Source organism: Octopus sinensis, linkage group LG22 (assembly GCF_006345805.1).
Source record: "Octopus sinensis linkage group LG22, ASM634580v1, whole genome shotgun sequence".
NCBI lineage: Eukaryota > Metazoa > Mollusca > Cephalopoda > Octopoda > Octopodidae > Octopus > Octopus sinensis.
In genome coordinates, this window is record NC_043018.1 from 27,112,416 (window position 1) to 27,130,998 (window position 18,583).

The 18,583-nt window shown below is 37.9% G+C and overlaps 1 protein-coding gene and 1 long non-coding RNA gene across 3 annotated transcripts in view; one reads left to right on the plus strand and one right to left on the minus strand.

Annotated features, from left to right (window-relative positions):
• The first annotated feature begins 10,920 nt into the window (after nt 1-10,920).
• The window catches only part of LOC115223247 (large neutral amino acids transporter small subunit 1), an 82,780-nt gene continuing 75,117 nt past the window's right edge, over nt 10,921-18,583 (plus strand). The window contains exon 1 of one of the 2 annotated variants that reach the window (XM_029793745.2): nt 10,921-11,037. The gene's annotated coding sequence lies outside the window, so the exon portion shown is untranslated. Of the gene's footprint in view, nt 11,038-12,700; nt 12,729-18,583 lie in introns of those variants that run through there. The other variant, XM_036512293.1, reaches the window with a different exon arrangement.
• On the minus strand, nt 15,142-17,099 carry LOC118767547. The gene is made up of 3 exons (XR_005003466.1): nt 16,632-17,099; nt 16,021-16,027; nt 15,142-15,769 (listed from the first exon to the last, which is right to left on the minus strand). It is a non-coding gene; the product is annotated as an uncharacterized LOC118767547 (long non-coding RNA).

Sequence of the window (18,583 nt, forward strand, 5' to 3'; positions counted from 1 at the left end):
AGTTAATTTTTTGGCTCAAAAAGCAAAAAGCAAGGCCATGTAGGAGGACATGCAGTTATGTACAGGGTGGTGTTCATGCAAAGAGTTCAGGCCATTTCTGATCAAGAGAGACTTTGAACCGAGTGGTCGTCGGCAACTTCACTATCTCGTCCGGCAGCTTATTCCACGGATCCGCAACCCGGACGGAGAAAGCCCCTCTCCTTCGATTGAGATGAAATCGTCGCAGATAGAGCTTTTCGGAGTGATCCTGCAGCCGATGCTCTGGAGCAGGAATGAAGAACAGCTCTTCCGAGAGGTTACACTTCCTGCTTATGATGTTGTGAGCAAGAATGAGATCACTACGGCGTCGTCGTTTTTCTAGAGAATAAAGGTCGAGCGTCTTCAGCCTTTCTTCATAAGACAAATGCTTGAGACCAAGAACCATGTGGGTAGCCAGCTTCTGGACTCTTTTGAGATGATGTATGTCTTTGAGGAGATAAGGAAAAGAGGCTTGAATCCCGTACTCCAATATGAATCCCATACTTTACATGCACATGTAAAGTTTTACATCGTTTTCTTGTACATGCACACACATATACTCACACATTTTCAGCATTGAACATTTTCATCCCATTTCCATTGTACACACACACACAAACATACCTTTCTTTTATGCACACATATACTCACACTTCAAACACTGTTTATCGGCTTTTTCACCCCTTCCTTTTTCATTCATATGATGCTCTATTTACCACTTTGGTCTTTCTCATTGTCATTACTTTCTCTCACTCCCTCCCAATCATGGCTATTACTCTCACTACTTCTCCTTCACTGTATTAGTATTTCATCTCCTCTCCCTTCACCTCTCACTCAATATGCATATATTTGGAATATTTTTCTGTTTGAGAGCGGTTGGGTTCATTTTTAGTGTTCCCATTTGTGAAAGCAGTCCATTTTATTTCAGATATTATCATTTTAAAAATGATCTCTGGCTAATTGCTGAGAGGACATTGGTTGTTGCCTTGGTGGCGGTTTGCACTCAAGCGGACGTTAAACGATGATGATGATGATGATGATGATGATCAAAGTTCTTTTCAAAATCGTAATTAGATACATCCTGTTCAAAGTCTATCATAAGTCATATTTATTGCAGTTTTTATTTACAAATTCTTTTTTTTTCAAATTCACTATTACAAAATCTGAAGCAAATATCTAGTTTAAAAAAAAATGGTAAAATTTAATAACTCAATAAGTCCTAAAACATTCTATTATAAGTCAACAATCTTAACAAGCATTATGGGTAAATATTTAATTAAAATGCTTGAACGCTTTCATTTTGGAGCACACATATGGTGGGTGACTGCTCCTTGCAGAGTTTGACCCCTTGTTGTATCTATAATTGCTCATTTCGAGCGTGAGATCCTTAAATGACTTTGGAGCCTTGAAAGGCATTTGAAGAGCTTTTTTACTCTTTTACTTGTTTCAGTCATTTGACTGTGGCCATGCTGGAGCACCACCTTTAGTCGAGCAAATCAACCCCAGGACTTATTCTTTGTAAGTCTAGTACTTATTCAATCGGTCTCTTTTGCTGAACTGCTAAGTTACAGGGACATAAACACACCAGCATCAGTTGTCAAGCAATGTTGGGGTAACAAACACAAGCACATACATATATATATATATACGATGGGCTTCTTTCAGTTTCCGTCTACCAAATCCACTCACAAGGCTTTGGTTGGCCCAAGGCTATAGAAGACACTTGCCCAAGGTGCCATGCAGTGGGAATGAACCCGGAACCATGCGGTTGGTAAGCAAGCTATTTGCCACACAGCCACTCCTGTGCCTATAGATATTTACCACACAGCCACTCCTGCGCCAATATATATATATATAAAAATAATAAATGCATCCTTTTAAAGCCTAGCCAGGCTCATGGGCCCTATTTCCCGGTTTCAATGGAGTATCTGTTCCCCAGCTGGATGGGACGCCAGTCCATCACAGCGTTTCTCATTTCTGCCAACTGAGTGGACTGGAGCAATGTGAAATGAAGTGTTTTGCTCAAGAACACAACACGTCACCCGGTCCAGGAATCGAAACCACAATCTTACAATCACCACCTTTAGTTGAGCAACTCGACCCCGGGACTTATTCTTTGTAAGCACAGTACTTATTCTATTGGTCTCTTTTGCCGAACCGCTAAGTGACGGGGACATAAACACACCAGCATCGTTTGTCAAGCAATGCTAGGGGGACAAACACACATATATATATATACATATATACGACGGGCTTCTTTCAGTTTCCGTCTACCAAATCTGCTCACAAGGCATTGGTTGGCCCAAGGCAATAGTAGAAGACACTTGTCTAAGGTGCCATGCAAAGGGACTGAACCCGGAACCATGTGGTTGGTAAGCAAGCTACATATATACGATGGGCTTCTTTCAGTTTCTGTCTACCAAATCCGCTCACAAGGCTTTGGTCGGCCTGAGGCTATAGTAGAAGACACTTGCCCAAGGTGCCATGCAAAGGGACTGAACCTGGAACCATGTGGTTGGTAAGCAAGCTACATATATACGATGGGCTTCTTTCAGTTTCTGTCTACCAAATCCGCTCACAAGGCTTTGGTCGGCCTGAGGCTATAGTAGAAGACACTTGCCCAAAGTGCCATGCAAAGGGACTGAACCTGGAACCATGTGGTTGGTAAGCAAGCTACATATATACGATGGGCTTCTTTCAGTTTCTGTCTACCAAATCCACTCACAAGGCTTTGGTCGGCCCTAGGCTATAGTAGAAGACACTTGCCCAGGGTGTCACGCAATGGGACTGAACCTGGAACCATGTGGTTGGTAAGCAAGCTACTTATCACACAGCCACTCCTGCGTTGGTCAAAATTTATTCTAAATTGAAAGGGGAAAGAGATGCTTTTCACTGTAATCTCCTCACAGTCACAAATTAACCTTTCAAATAATTGTTTAGTTATGAGTCACTCAATTATGACATGGTTCATACAGTTGGTTTGTTTTCATTGATAATTATTTCATGCACTACTACTCACTGGAAGTAATTAAAACAAGACGGTGACACTTAAATTTAGAGAATTCTATGCTCTGACGTACATTCACAATATGAATTAATAATGGTTCCAACAATTCATACAAGGTCAACAATTTTAAGAGAGGGATTAGCCAGTTATGTCGACTCCAGTGATCAACTGTTAGTTATTTTGAAAGGCAAAGTTGACCTTGGTGGAACTTAGAACATAAAGCTGGAAAGAATGCCACTAAACATCTTGTCTGACGTGCTACCAATTCTACTGGCTGCCAACCTATGAATTTAGAAACAAAATTGGTGGAAACAAAACCCAGACTGAAAGGGTCTTAAAGTTAACTTGTCAAAGACCAAGGTCCTAGAAAGCAAGAAATTGGACAGAACCCTTCATCCTTCAGGTAAATAGTTCTACTTGCTCTATAGGAAGAGTCTAGGCAGAAGTTCTATCTGGTGTACTTAGAGCAAGCTGGACATTTTTTTTAAACAACGAAAAAATAGAGTACACACACGCATGAAGTCTGCTTAATAAGTATCCAGACTGTGGCCATAGTAACGAAGCTAAAGCATGCAGAGTGAATCCGCTTGGTAACGATTCATCTTGAACTCTGCTGTGCATGCGCACTAAGTTTTAATGTTCTAGCTCTGTTCTGCTGTTTACAGCAGTGCTTCGAAGGAAGGTGTGTAGCGTGTGATCATTACAGTGACCATGACAGAGAAAGCTGTCATGGTGATACCTGCTCAGAGGCCTACACAAAGTTGCAGAGAGTGTATGGAGAGGAGTGTTTGAACCGCACACAAGTATATGAGTGGTTCAGACAGATGTTTCCTAGATGGCCAAACAAATGTTGATATTGACGACTGTTTTAGGAGACCTGCAACCAGCAGAAACATTGCAGATGTGCATGCAGCTGTCAGGGGATATTGTCGAATCACCATCCGTGAGTTATCAGAGGATGTGCAGATTTGTTATCACTGAAGATATATATCTACACACATATATACATACATACATACATATATATATATATATATATATATATATATATAAATATCTGCATAATAACTTTATGTAGCATGCTTTACAAATCTCTTTCATAGATATTGGCTACCATATGCTTTTATATGGTATCCTGCTGTGATAAAAAGTTGACCACATGCAAATGACTTCCTTTGAAGTAGAATGCTTACAAACACAAGAGATAAAGAATTCTTTCCAGTCTATATATTTCTGACATTATAATCTTAGGGAGTCTATCTAACTTTCATAAAAGTTGAAAAATGTCTTTGTTAAAGAGTAGACTGAATAAATGGTTTGTTTATTTTGTATTTTATATTTTTAAGTTTTACTTTCACTATCCCAGCATGGCCACAGTCAAATGATTAAAACAAGTAAAACAATACAAAAATAATTTATTTTGGTCAGTTTATCTATTTTATATTTTTAGTATTTTTTATCATTTGTATCTCTTTGTATTTGCGTGCCGCTCTTTGTCAATGGAATACTAAAAGCAGAATGTCGGTTAAAAGAATGGGAAACTATTGGCTGATCTAGCAGTGCTCTTGTAACCACTCAACTGAAGATATGCATAACACAGGTATTGGTGGATCATACAAATGCTATAATGTGTATAATATGTGAAATTATCAGCTGAAGCTGATGCAGAGAAACAGTTGTAGTGATTTGGTTTCAAGCCTGTTCATTCCATATTCATGTATTATAACTTTCATTGTTCAGTGTCTTGGCCACAATATAATTATTTCTACTCTAGGCACAAGGCCTTGAAAATTTTAGGGGGAAGTGGGCTAGTCAGTTACATCAGCCCCAGTGTGTAATTGGTACTTAATTTATTGACACTGAATGAATGAAAGGCAAAGTCGACCTCGGTGGAATTTGAACTCAGAACGTAGCGGAAGATGAAATACCGCTAAGCATTTCACCCGGCTTGCTAACAGTTCTGCTAGCTCGGTGCCCTCTTTGCCACAATATAATGTCTCATTGGTAGATAATAAGTCGGCTTTTTTGGACAACTGCTTATGTGGGTGATATCTTCAGTAGACATACATTTGTGTATATGTTTAATTATTTTAATATAATCAGGATAAATATAACCTTATAGTGTGCTCTCCAAGCACCTCTTCAGGTTTTGGTTACCAAATGCTTTTATGCAATGGGACTTCTATTACTGTGGAAATTTGCAAACAGCCGTTGCCAGTACCGGTGGCACGTAAAAGCACCCACTACACTTTCCAAGTGGTTGGCGTTAGGAAGGGCATCCAGCTGTAGAAACTCTGCCAGATCAAGATTGGAGCCTGGTGCAGCCATCTGGTTTGCCAGTCCTCAGTCAAATCGTCCAACCCATGCTAGCATGGAAAGCGGACGTTAAATGATGATGATGATGATCCATAGCATATAAACAAAACATATTAATACACAATATTGCATTAATATCATTCAGCAACAGCCGTATATGTACACTACACTGTTATTGATGAGTGATATTAATGCAATGTTGTTTGTAACATATGTAATATTCAACAATGAACAGCGGGTATTGGTGCATTTGAAACAATTGTAGTGAAACATAACTCTTTCTACTAAAAGCACAAGGCCTAAAATTTGGTGGAGAGGGGTCTAGTCGATTACATCTACCCCCAGTGTTTGGCTGGTACTTAATTTATCGACCCTGAAGGGATGAAAGGCAAAGTTGACCTCGGCAGATCCTGAGCTCAGAATGTAGTGATGGGCAAAATGTCGTTAAGCATTTCACCCAGTATGCTAATGATTCTGTCAGCTCGTTACCTTATCTAATATATTAAATGCGAACACTAATTTGTGTATCAGTGTGTCACACTTTGACATCCCTCTCTCACTATTCAATGACATTTCTTTCTGCTGGGGTGAAAGTAATAGTCGGCATAGAGACGGTGAGGGTAGTGGCGAAGAGAGAGAGAGAAAGAAAAAAGAGGGGGAGAGAAAAAGAAATTTAGGGAGAGTTGATAATTATTTCTTTACTACCCCCAAGGGGCTAAACACAGAGAGGACAAACAAGGACAGACAGACGGATTAAGTCGATTATATCGACTCCAGTGCATAACTGGTACTTATTTAATCGACCCTGAAAGGATGAAAGGCAAAGTCGACCTCGGCGGAATTTGAACTCAGAATGTAACGGCAGACAAAATACGGCTAAGCATTGCGCCCGGCGTGCTAAAGTTTCTGCCAGCTCGAGTGTTGCTGGTGGTAATAGCAGTAATAATAAGAGAGAGAAAGTGGGAGATGATGCATAACTTTGTTGGACAGAAATTCCTGTGGTCAGCATACTGAACCACCTACTGAACACTATCATTTTTGTTTTATTTTTTGCTTTCTTTAATATGTATATACATATACATACACACACACATATATAAAATACACATTAATTGAAATACAGTTTCCCAAAAATTAAACATAACGGATCTTTTCGGTTTGGACGGCAGTTTTTTCAAGCGGTGTCATATGAAACTGTCACCCATAATTATGACCCTAGTATCGATCTATTGCAGTTCAATCTGTTTTAGGGTTAGGGGTGGGGGGAAGGGTATATTTTTTTTCCTCACAAATGTAAATAAACCCAATCTGTTCCTTAAACGAGGGACATATTCATACGGCATAGAATGTTTTCACCTCAATAGACGTCATTGATTGGTTGAAATTGAAGAAAAAAAACAAGTATCTTACAAACTATAGAATTTTTTCAATAAAGCCAAGAGAAAAAGATGTTTTATAAACACATTCTACCAGTATACGAAGTTTAAAAATGTTTAGTTACGTGGAAATTATTTTAAAAAACTGCCGTTCAAACCGAAAAGATCCAACATAACTAATATAATAAATGTGAATGTCAGTGTGCCATACATATACCATTTTGGAATCAGGCTGACTCCGTGAGTAAATTAAAACATTCATTCCGGCCGAATCCGGACCTGCATTCCTATGTTTTCATTACTGCGATGGTCTTCGGCAACTTTTTTTTTTTTTTTGCCATGATTTTTAGCGACGAATATGATTAATCATTGGAATATGACTCTGGAGGAAGCAATTACAACAAATTCTCCAAAAGTCAGAGATCTGTTTGCAGATCTTCCCATTCAGGGTCAATTGCTTAAAAGCCGCCCTTTCGGGCGTCTTATAAACTAGTAGTAGTGGTATATAATAAAACGTGTTTAACCAATCTTCTCGCATTAATATTCTTCCAGGTTCTGTTAACCAAATGTACTCACATGGTTTTGGTTAGCCCGAGGCAAAAGTAGAAGAGACTTGCCCAAGGTGCCACACACTGAGATTAAACCTAGAACCACGTGGTTGGGAAACAAACTCATATAAATATATAAATGCACACACACATATTCTCTTCGTAGTGTAAGATTTCATGACACTGGCAAAGGGTCACGACATGAAATAATTGACCTCGGAAATAAACAGTCATAGTTTCCCATGACTTTCTAATAATTTCTAAATTAAGCACATTTTTGATAAAGAAATTAAAAAAAATATTTGGCGAACGTAAAGAATACGCTCGCCACCCGTTTTCGGCGTAACAAAAACCCCAAACCTAAACACCGGGTGTGCGTATTATTTATCTTCGCGAAATGTTATATATATAAATATATATACATATATGGTACTACTTGGGAACAGTGGTCCCGGTGCGCGCACTCGCGTACCCGCGCTAGCTAGTCATGACTAGTCGATCCTTACTTTGTGTTTTTTTTGTTATTTACTTTGTTTAGGAAAAGATCCTTATTATTTACTTTGTGTAAAAAATTTTTATTTATTTTGTGTTTCATTTACCTTGCTAGGTAGTCGTAGGATCGACTAGTCACGACTAGCTAGCGCGGATGCGCGACTACGCGAGTGCGTGCACCGGGACCACTGTTCTCAAGTGGTACCTATATATATATATATATGTGTACATATAAATACACGCACACACACACATATATACATATATATATACACAATTGTGAGAAGCCGGTGATTCATTTGGTCGACGCGGAGAGAATTGTAAAATACAAGAAAACGCGCGTGTTTAGAGCGGTACAGAACCACGTGGTTATGGATACCTTGCTATACACAACGAACTGGAGAGATAAAACATGTAGTTAACTTGACGTTCAAATGAAATTAAGTAAACTGATAAACATCCCTACCATATATATATGTATATGTATAAATATATATATATATATATCAGAGAAAAAGCTCTATATATATGGGGAGGGGCAGAATTAGTAAGCGGGGTAAAATGAGTAATTTTTAAATTTTTATTTTACCTGTTTGTAATCATTACATTAGCATGTATTGCATCATCTTTTGGGAGGGAAAATTACTCGGTTCAGTTGTTGAAGTTGAAGGAGTTTTAAACAAAGACGACAGGCTCTTTTTTTTCTTCCAGAAATATTTTCTCAAACATCTCGTTTCTAATTCTGGTTGCTAATAAAAACCGTTGATAAATTTTGGCGTTTAATAATCAATATTCTTTTCTCAGTTGGAATCCAAGTCAATTTTTTTCCAAAAAAAAAAATCATCTGAAATAGGGTAAAATGAATAATAACTAATTCCCAAATTTTTTTTTTTCTTTAACTACATGGTGCGTAAGTGTATCGGGAAGAGAGTCACTCCAGCAGACCACGAAGAATTTCTAGAGAATATTTGGTATTGAAATTTGTTTATGAGTTTCGTTAATTTTATATCACGTACCATTTCTCCCTGATCTTCATTCATTTGACTTAGATATTTAAATTGTTTTTGCAGCATTCCTGATCTTTCTAATGTGTAAGGATGGATATTGATGTGTAGTGTACAAATATTTTTATATACATAATTCTGAAGAATCGAAGTGGCTTGGCTTACTCATTTTGCCCCAGCTAAATTTGTTTTTTTATCTTCTCAAAGAGAACGGCGATAATTTTCTGTAGAGTTTAGATTATGTTATAATGTTTTTAATGAATTAAGAGAAGATCGTTTGCTTAGCTGATATAATTTTTGTAAGGCTGTAAACAATCGCAAAAAATATATTTCTTCTCAAATGTCAAAAATGTAGTAGAATTCCTCATTGTGCCCCACCCTCCTATATATGGCATACATACATACGTACGCCCACACCGAATTTGTTTCCCCATAGCTTTCAGTAAAATGTATATTTTATAATGAAATTTTCTACGAATACCTTTTAGTTTGTGTAAATTATGTATATATCAGAATTTAATATGAAACAAGCAAAAATGAAAACTGGTGACCGCGCACACATATAAAGCGACACAAATCGCAATGTTTTCAAAATTTCAAGTTTCATTTTGCAGATATTTACGTATCAGTATGTATGTGTGCGTATCCAGGGGCCGACTGAGCCGTCGGTCAATCGAACAATGCCCAAGGGCCCGGAGCTCTGTGGGGCTCGTACTCTACATTTTAACTCTCTTTGATATCAATGCTAAGGGGCCCGGTGAACAGTTATGCCCAAAGGGCCCTTAATACTCTCAAGTCCGCTCCTGGCGCGCATCCATCAATTTGTTTATTTTTATATCAAATTCCGTTATAATTGTAATCTACACCATCTGAAAGGTACCTGGGAAAAATTTCATTAAAAAAATATTCTTCTGAAAGTTATGAGGAAACAAAGTCGGTATGGAGCCTAATTGTGTAGGTATGCCTATATATATATTAAATACGTGTGTGGAATCGAATTTCGCGTGTATCATGATTGCGCTTATACGAAACTCCTGACTGTCGAGTCAATTTCTTTCAATTAAAAAGATATATACTCCAATCAAATGTGTTGAGGGCCATTTTCGTTCCTTTGTCCACGCAGTCTAGTGTGTGTGTGTGTGTGTATGTATGTATGTGTGTGTGTGTATGTATGTATGTGTGTGTGTATGTATGTATGTTTGTATGTATGTATGTACGTATGTATGTATGTACGTATGTACGTATGTATGTATGTATGTATGCATTTACATATGTATGTGTGTATGTATGTATGCATGTGTGTATGTATGTACGTATGTATGTATATATGTATTATGTACGTATGCATGTATGTTTTATGTACGTATGCATGTATGTATGTATGTATGTGTGTATGCATATATGCATGTATGTATGTATGTGTGTATGTATATATGTATGTATGTATGCATGTATATATGCATGTATGTATGTGTGTATGCATGTATGTATATATGCATGTATGTATGTGTGTATGTATGTGTATGCATGCATGCATGATGTATGTATAAATGTACGTATGTATGTATGCATGTACGTACGTATGTATGTATGTATGTATGCATGTATGTATGTATGCATCTATGTATGTATGTATGTATGTATGCATGTATGTATGTATGTATGCATGTATGTATGTATGTATGCATGTATGTATGCATGTATGTATGTATGCATGCATGCATGTATGTATGCATGTATGTATGTATGTATGCATATATGTATGCATATATGTATGTATGTATGTATGCATATATGTATGTATGTACGTACGTATGTATGTATGTGTATATGTTTGTCCACGTCGCGGTATTCGTTGTTTACTTCGTTTTAAAAACCGGTGTCGTGTCCCGAGTAATTTTATCCCATAACGTTGGGATTCGAGAAATAAATAAATAAATAGATAAAAAATAATGGATTAAACTTAAAATCCGAACCGAAATAAATACTTACAAGGACCGATGGTGATATTACCAATGAAAGAAAAAGAAAAAGCATGCCCGTGCCTGGACATGTCCTTTGACTACACACACACGCACGCACGCACACAAACAGACACACACACGCACATGCCTTCGCATTAGCCAATACGTTGCAGTATCTGCTCTCTCTCTCTCTTTCTCTCTATCTCTCTCTCTCACTCTCTCTACCCCTCGTTCTTTCCCGCTCTCTTTGTGTGTGTCTTCGCAAACCACGCTCGTTGAATGAGCTGCGAAAACATCTACCTCCTGATACAGGTGAGTCATTTTGCTTTAACATTACGATCATCAATATCACCAATCATCATTATTATTGTCATGTCCCTGTGGCTAATATCAGGAATTATTATCATCATTATTATATGTTTCACGTGGATAAAGAGCGCGATAGAAACAGGAAGGCTGTCAACGTCTGCTTTCCATTCTCTAATTTCTCTTTCACTATTTCTTTTAACATTTCACATCTTCTCTTAAACCTAAGTAATCTATGTATATTAAAATCATTCCTAAATTTATACGTTATAAATACCACTCGTGATGCTTATACAATATTGGAGCATCATATATACATATGTTCACTATAGCAAACATATGTACGGGGTCGTTAGAAATTGAAAGAACTATTTCGATTAAAACAAAGGGAGAACCATTGTCTAGAATCTTAAAAATAATTTTAAAAAAAGACTAGAAATAATATTTCTTAGCTTATTTTTTGTTTCAAAGAAGCAAGATGCAGTAGTAATTTTAGCAAAATTCAACACTTCTTCGTTATAATAATCCACTTATCTTTGGTCGTCCGGCGCTTGAATCAGTACTTTCTTTACTGCTATTTAACCATTGGTCATCTGTGATCGAACACACCAAACTTGGGATCAGTCTTAAATTCCACGATCACTCATCATATTAGAGTTAGTTTCTTTATTTAAGACGGGTGTTAGTGATTTAAGGAACCCGGCTGCTGTTTCTAACACCGGGCTATTGCACAAGAAGCTCATTGGGTGAAATGTGTTTACTAGTTTGTCTTCGTTGCAAATTTTTCGCATAAGTATCGAAATATGGTTTTTTCTTCATCTTTTAGCTTCTTTACAAATCGTCTTTGCCATTTCCCTTCACCTGTTATCTCTGAATTTAAAATTCTAATGGAAAACTGATTTGCGTTAAACCACGCTCTTCGATTTGACTTTTATTTTTCGCGATGCTTTTACATAACGGTCGTAAAGTTGAAAAGAATGCACAAATAGAAACCTAATTTAATTTAAATATCGAATAAACAAAATTTCAACATAAGCATACTTAATGATATTTTAAATCTATAAATTAAACAAAATATAGCTGTATGATTTAATCCTTGCTTTTACGGTCCTAAAATTCCCCATTATGTGTGGGTAAAAAACCAATTTCAGTTTCGAGCCGTAAAAGTGAGGATACCGACCAGAAGCTAAATAGAAGCTGATTGTTCTTGTGAAATAAGACACCCAGCATATGCGTGTTCTTTGTTCTTTTGTGGTGCCTAGGAGAATTTAGCTGTTATTTCTAGCAAGCGTGTGTGTCGTTATATCTTACGGTCTCTATTATATTTCGGATGTTTTCGCATGTTTTACTGTCTTCTGAACACCGTCTTCCATATAGATATATACATTTGTATTTATAGTTTCTCTTAACTAATTGCCGGGAGACAAAATTAACGATAGATTTGTAAATACGTTAAAATTAAAACATTGTACTTTTTCATTGATGTTTATATTTTCGATCCTTCTATTGTGAAGGATATTGTGAAAGTGGTGTGTTGGCGGTGGCGGTGGTGGGAGTTTGGATGATGAAATATTGCAAGATCTTGCAATAGCTTTTGAAAGAGGCGGTCCCCACTACGATCAATGGGTTTCATGCCTAGCGGAAATTAATGAGAACAACGAAAAGATGGGATGGTGGCAACTATAATGTATGATCAGGTCAGTCAACTCGTCAAACGTGTGTAAATATGTAGAGTATGTATATATATATATGTATATACGTATACACGCACTATCATCGTATTCGAAGTAACCTTGTATTATACATCTCTATGCGCACAATACACCTGCTTACACGCGCGCGTATAAACATAATACGATGAAATCTTTACGTGGTTACTTAGCATGCTAGAAATAACAGCCAAATATCTCAAATTACGCACCTTTATGCCAGTAATGAGAGGCGGTAATCATGTTAGATTTGCTATTTTTCATGTCTCCGCTCGATTAATGGACGCTTGTTAATTTGTAATTAGCCTGGCAGTAATGAAGTTTTTAAGCTTTACGTTATAAAGGTCTGGTTTAATCATTCAATAACAGATTCCTGCGTTTGTTCATTTGTAAGAATATGTGGCGGAGGTAAAGAAAAATGTACACCATCCGTTTTCGGCCTAACGAAAACCCTAACCCCAAACGCCGGGTGGTCACCATGTGACAGCTACATACATACATATATGCACATGTGTGTGTGTGTTTGTATGTGTATTATGTACGTATGTGTGCGTATGCCTACATATATATATATATATATATATAATCTGCATTGTCATTTAACGTTCGTTTTCCATGCTGCCATGGGTTGGACGGTATGTCAGGAGCTGACCAGCTGTCGAGCAGCCCACGCTGGTTTCTACAGCTGGATGCCCTTCCTAACGCTAAACCACCATACAGTGTTCTGGGTGTTTTTTTACCTAGCACCGGTACATGTATATCTGCATATATATATATATATATATATATACACACACAAACACATGTACATATGTATAAGCATGTGCGTATACATATGTGCATATATATTTATATGCGTGGAGGCGCAATGGCCCAGTGGTTAGGGCAGCGGACTCGCGGTTTCGATTCCCAGACCCGACGTTGTGAGTGTTTATTGAGCGAAAACACCTAAAACCTCCACGACGCTCCGGCAGGGGGTGGTGATCCCTGCTGTACTCTTTCACCACTCTTTCTTCTGTTGGCCAGCGGGGTGGCGTCATTCAAAGGCTAAAACAATGCGAACGCATTGTGACCAGCGACGTGTAACAACATCTGATGGTCTGGTCGGTCACGTGATATATATATATATATATATATATATATAATATATATATATATATATATAATATATATATATATATGCATATTTATACATTTATATTGTTTATACTTATGTATATATGTGCATCTATCTATCTAATCATGCTAAGGGCCCACAATCCTTTAAGCGATATTTGCATCCTAGTGTTCAGTGAAACCTAAATACGTTAGTTTTGCATTGAAGTATATTGGTATTCAAAATATTTATGAAATAGGAAAAGGAAGAAAATGGAGAAGTTGGTGTATAGACATCTATTTATTCAAAGATATATATATATATGCAGAATATATAATATGAAATCCTTGTCCCTACAACCCTTTGCATGTCCAATTAATTTCAATTAGAGAAATTAAATTTATATATATATATATATATATATATATATATATATATATATATAATATATATATATATAAACAAACTTTAGGCTGTTTCTATACATAATACGACTTGATATACAACGATATAGCAAGAACAGAATAATTACAAAGATAATTTAAGAACTATCTTAGATGGGTGTGAGATTCTTCTAAGTACCCTCCCAGAAAATCCGCCCCCTAAGATTTAATTGATATCACACACTCGCGCCCACGCTAGCACACTCGCCTACGCGCCATCCAAGTGCGCTCACATCCATGCAAGATGTACTTAGGTTCGCCTCCTCTCCCTTATTTGAAATTGTATTTGTTAGTTTAGCCCCTGGCCAGTTCTAACCTAGCTGCTGCAGACATGTTAAAAATTAAAATTAGGGGGAAAAAAAGAAATAAAAGCTTTCGTGCTGGAAACACACTGTTTTAAGTTCGGACTACATGCATGCGTATTTTATAGGAAGACGGGCACACAGGCTTAACTGTTCATCTATCTATCTATCCGCCGAGGTCGACTTTGCCTTTCATCCTTTCAGGGTCGATAAATAAAGTACCAGTTTCGCACTGGGGTCGATATAATCGACTTAATCCCTTTGTCTGTCCTTGTTTGTCCCCTCTATGTTTAGCCCCTTGTGGGCAATAAAGAAATCTATCTATCTATGTATGTATCTATCTATATCTGTCTGTCCATCATCCATCCATCCATCCATCCATCCATCCATCTATCTATCTATCTATCTATCTATCTATCTATCTATCTATCTATCTATCTATCTATCTATCTATCTATCTATGTATCTATCTATCTATCTATCTATCTATCTATCTATCTATCTATCTATCTATCTATCTATCTATCTTTTTCTGTGTCTGTCTGTTTCTATCTATCTGAATGTCTAAATGTGTGATACACTTGAAGAAACATAACAGCATTAATGAGTTTCTTTATAACATATAAGACGGTAGAGTATGATTCGAGGGAGATTTTGCTACTATATATAGCAGTCTTTTGCTTGCTTGTTAACGGGCTTTGTCCGCATGTTTTAAGGACTAGCACGAGGTAACCTAACCCTTTAACATCGCGCAACGCTTATGTTTAAGGTAGCAGCGTGACTAGGGTCCCATGTAGGAGAAAGAAGGGGATGGGAGAGAGACTGCGTGGTCCTGTTCGAGCTGTTAGAAATAGCGAATCTTTCGTGTTTCAGTAAATTTTTAAATTTCAAAAAGTATGAGCCAAACAGTAAAGATCCGGAATAGCAACCAAAGGGACACGCGCGTTAATTTAATCCCTTCATGCACAATGTCTGCTCTGCTAGAAATAGCTGTCAAATCTCCATAGAAACTAATCCATGTCGTTTCGCTACAGTGAAACACATACGCATACACGAGTAGATGTGATCCTTAGACACGCAATGCTTGATCTGTTAGAAATAGCAGGTAAATCTCCCTTAAATCAAATCTGAACATCTTGTATAACGAAATGACATGGTTAGATGATGTAGTCTTAGCTATATCTATTTCTTTACTACTCACAAGGGGCTAAACACAGAGGGGACAAACAAGGACAGACATAGGTATTAATTCGATTACATCGACTCCAGTGCGTAACTGGTATTTAATTTATCGACCCCGAAAGGATGAAAGACGAAGTCGACCTTGGCGGAATTTGAACTCAGAACGTAGCAGCAGACGAAATACCGCTACGCATTTCGCCGGCATGCTAACGATTCTGCCAGCTCGCCGCCTTAAAAGATCACGATCGACCCGGGACTAAAAAACTACAACAGGGTGGTTATGGTTGGAACGCGGTTGGTCGTAGGCTTGTTGAGTCAAAGTTGCTTGGTGTTCATCAATACTTTAGAAAGGATATCGTACACAACTGAGTGGAAATATAATTAAAAGAATATTTAATTTTGAGGGAGATGTGATTGCTATTTCTAAGGAGGAGGTCGGTCTCGTAGGAAGAATCCAGTTGTTGTTTAGCCTCAGGTCAGCCCTGATGGAGCAAGCTCTCTGATCAAAGGCCTTCTGGCCTTGTCCTTCCCTCTTGGTTCCTACACGAACTGAACTTGAGACCTATCATCCCAGGGTGTGATTTGAGCACCATTTGGCTACTATTTCTCACAAAGTGGACACCCGCAGGGTATCTTCTGATTGGGTTGTACCTAAGGGGATTTTGATAATATTTTGCAGGTCAAACCACCTCATAGACTTATTCCTTCCTGTTTTGAGAGGGGATTTAGGGAATTTGTGGAATTTAGTTCTTATTTCTAGCAGGTCGAACGTCTATGTAGTGGCTCCATTTCTGGACTTGTTCCTTCCTCTTTTAAGAGAGTATATTGTCGGTTAAAGGAAATTTAGTTAATTTGTAGCAGGCTGAACTACCACGTAGACTGTCCTCTTTGTGGTCTTTATCCTTCCTATTTGAAGATAACATGTTGTAGCACAAAAGGAATTAAGTTGCTATTTTTGGCAGATTGTACTACCACAGAGAGGTCACTTTTTATTGACTTGTTCCTTCATTTTTTAAGAAGGTATGCTGTAGTTTGACGGGAGATTTGGTTGCTATTTTTAACAGATCAAAGCTACTCATTGTTGGCCTCGTTTTCGTTCCGTTTTTTTTTTGCACGTGTTTATGTGTGATATGAGGTTTTGTCTCTGTGTGTGTGTGTGTGTGTATTGTGTATGTATGCATGTGTCTGCGTGCGTATTTGTACGATTTTTTTTCTTTTTGTCTTATGTTGGATTATCTTCTAATCCGCACTGTAAAACATTTTAATTACCATTGCCAGAGGTATTCAGAGTGATGTTTGTTAGTTCATCTTTAAACCAGTGCACTAGGTAAATAGAGCTTTGCGAACTGCTTTGCAAAGTGAGTGGTGGTGGTGACGACGATAATAATAATAATAATAATAATAGCAATAATAGTAATAATAATCATCATCATCATCATCGTTTAGTGTCCGCTTTCCATGCTGGCATGGGTTGGACGGTGCAACTGGAGTCTGGGAAGCCAGAAGGCTGCACCAGGCCCAGTCTGATCTGGCAATGTTTCTACGGCTGGATGCCCTTTCTAACGCCAACCACTCCATGAGTGTAGTGGGTGCTTTTTACGTGCCACCGGCACAGGTGCCAGACTAAGAAGCAGAGGTCTGGAAAGTATTGTCATGGAGGAAGAGTCGGCCAAGATGCAGGCAAGGAACATGCCGGATGGACAATACTACAAGTGGTGAGGCAGCTGGAGAACCTGCACTTAAGCAGGGAAACTTTAGTTGTAATGCTATTAAGGCGCCACAGGCATACAGTACATAATGACAGTGATGATGATATTTGTAAGAGCTTGTGTGTGTGTGTGTGTATACCACTTATGATATGACCTTGAATTTGCTTCTCAATACAAATCATTATGTTTGTGTATGTATCTGTGTGTGTATGTTTGAGAGAGAGAAAGAGAGATAACTCATTGAATCATTGCTATCTTTTAAGTGGTGTTTCAAAGCAATTTGCTCTCAAATCAGGACGATTAAAGTGTGAAGTGTGTTTGACTGTGTATATAAGGTGTTAAGAGTAGTTTGCGAGTAATAATAGGGATCTAAAAGGATCAAAGGTCTTTCCTGAGCATTAGGCTTGCAAGGCCAGTTCCCTTATATTCTGTGGTGTAAATATTCCCCCCTGAATGTGTGTGTGGGGGTACTGGTGATTGTTGCAGAATTACTAATTTTTGCCAGCTGAGTTGATTGGAGTGATATGAAATGAAATATTTTTTTCGCTTAAGAACACAATGCATTGCCTAGTCCAGGTATTGAAACCACAATCTTACTATCATGAATTCAACACCCTAACCACTAAGCCACAAATACTCTTTTACTATTTTACTTGTTCCAGGTTGAGAGCTATGGCCATGCTGGGGCTTTGCCGTTGGTGTTGCTACATCTTCATTAACCCATTAGTATTCAAACTGGCCAAATATTCTACCTGTTTTATGTTTAAACTGGCCAGATTCAGCCTATCACACCTACCTCACAATGTCGTTTTAAAAATAGGAGTGGCTGTGTGGTAAGTAGCTTGCTTACCAACCACATGGTTCCGGGTTCATTTCTACTGTGTGACACCTTGGGCAAGTGTCTTCTACTATAGCCTCGGGCCGACCAAAGCCCTGTGAGTGAATTTGATAGATGGAAACTGAAAGAAGCCTGTCGCATATATGTACGTGTGTGTATATGTTTGTGTGTCTTTGTTTGTCCCCCAACATCGCTTGGCAACTGATGCTGGTGTGTTTATGTCCCTTTAACTTAGCGGTTCGGCAAAAGAGATCAATAGAATATGTACTAGGC